Source organism: Octopus bimaculoides, chromosome 9 (genome assembly GCF_046866305.1).
Source record: "Octopus bimaculoides isolate indiv1 chromosome 9, ASM4686630v1, whole genome shotgun sequence".
NCBI classification, from domain to species: Eukaryota; Metazoa; Mollusca; class Cephalopoda; order Octopoda; family Octopodidae; genus Octopus; species Octopus bimaculoides.
The window spans coordinates 72,342,584-72,345,083 of NC_142936.1; positions in this window are offsets into that span (position 1 = coordinate 72,342,584).

Consider the following 2,500-nt stretch of genomic DNA (forward strand, 5'->3'; position numbering starts at 1 on the left):
GACGCTGGTGTAGTGCTGTGCAAGGCGACTATTTCAAAGGAGATGATGTTAAAACTTAGATAAATAAGTTTTTTTTTATTAAACATAACCAGTCCGGGAACTTTTTGATACCACCTCGTACGTATATACATCTATGGATATATATATATTCTGCTTTTGGATTCTGGCTCAAACTGATGTGCCTAGGTCTCATCTTTTATGGCTATTCTCTTCAAAAAAGCTTCGCCTTTATTGTTGTAGCGGTCGAGTAAGCGTTGCCAGATCTCCACACGAATAGCGCTTATGCGCTTCGGTAAGCTCTCTTGGCATCCATATCGTATAGGCTTTACGGAAACAAAACTTGTGGATGATTTCGTATGCAGAACCATGACTAATTTGTTGAGAACATGCCACCTCACCGATGGTCACATGTCGGTTCTCCCAAAACCATCTCTTGAACTTGTTGAATTTTCATGTCAGTGGTGGAGGTTTAATGAGCGTCATGATACCTCTTCGTACTTCACGCTCGTCTGAACATTTCAAACTTCTCGATCCACTCATGCACAATTGTTGAGCCTTGGATGGATGAAGCACGCAGTGGAAAGCCAAACAGGTTTCAACAAGACTCTGTGCCTTCTCACAAATCCCGATTGAACAAAGAATGGATGTCAGACAGTCTTTACGATCAGGTAAAACTAAATATGTGGCTTCTAAACCGTCTGGATCCCATGGACTACTACGTTTGGAGCTTTATTAAAGGGAGACAAATCTACATCCATTGTAAGAAAAGTCAGAAATGTTAGGAGTTACATCCATCGTAACTGTTGAGGAACTAGTAAAGAGGCTTGGATTTGGTCATTCAACCATTCCTCGACACCTGCGCGTCATCGGAAAAATGGGTCAATGAGTTCCTCACAAACTTTCCAAGTCTAATCGCGCGCAGAGAGAGAATATGTGCTCTTCTTTGCTGTCAAATCTCACGAATGAAACTTTTTCGACCGAATAGTGACTGGTGACAAGAAATGGGTTCTCTACAAAAATGTGCTGAAGACAGTGGGTAGGGAAAGGAGAAACACCGGATCCCTAGAATAAAGAAGGTCTTCACCCACGTAAGTTGTTGTTATCTGTTTGGTGAGCTATGAAAGGTTTAGTTCACTTTGAACTTTTAAACTCATTCCAACCGAACAGCTTAAGCAGCTTAAGTCAGCGCTAGAAGCAAAACGACCATCTTTGGTTTTAAGACTATGAGGATAATGTTCGGCCACGTACAGCAAGGATGATATTCTAAAGGCTGGAGCAGTTCGAATGGGAAACGATGCTTCTCCCACCATATTCGCCGGATATTGCTCCATCTGATTATATATATATATATATATATATATATATATATATATATATATATATATATATATATATATATATATATATATATATGTATATATATATATATATATATATATATATATATATATATATATATATATATGTATATATATATATATATATATATATATATATATATATATATATATATATATATATATATATATATATATATATATATATATATATATATATATATATATATATATATATATATATATATATATATATATATATATATATATATATATACATATATATATATATACATATATATATATACATATATATATATACATATATATATATACATATATATATATATATATATATATATATATATACATATATATATATATATGGTTTAGTGGTTTGGGTATTCGGCTCACGATTGTAAGGTCGTGAGTTCAATTCCCGTAGACGCGTTATGTCCTTCAGCAAGACACTTTTTAATTCACGTTGCTCCAGTCCACTCATCTGGCAAAAATGAGTAATACCTGTATTCCAAAAAGGGCCAGCCTTGTTCGCATTCTGTGTCACGCTGAATTTCCTTCAGAACTACGTTAAGGGTACGCATGTCTGTAGAGTGCTCAGCCACTTGCAGGTTAATTTCACGAGCAGGCTGTTCCGTTAATCGTATCAACTGGGACTCTTGTCGACGTAACCGACGGAGTGCCAGGTTTATATATATATATATATATATATATATATATATATATATTGTTCCACCTAATAACGTATATATTAAAGAACTTATCGGGAAGACACATTCTTTTATTTACAGGATTCGTTGGAAGGCGTTTTTCTTTGACAAAAAAGAACAAATGACGGATTTACCTGAGAATGAACTGAAGTTTAAAAAATTGTTTCGTTCCAGAAACAACCCACCTTATAATTATAAGTTAGATAAGTTTGAAGAAGATATTTGGTCAATTGTTAAAAATATTAAGTTTCGTAAATCGTCATACATGAACCAGCATTTGAAATATCTTAATACTGTTAACAAACAAGTGAAAAGTGATAAGGGAATTTTCGTCAAGTCTGACAAGACTAGAAATATTTATAAACTGGATAAGGAGCATTACATGAATTTACTTAGTAAAGAAATTGAAAAGAATTATAAAATTACTAATGGATG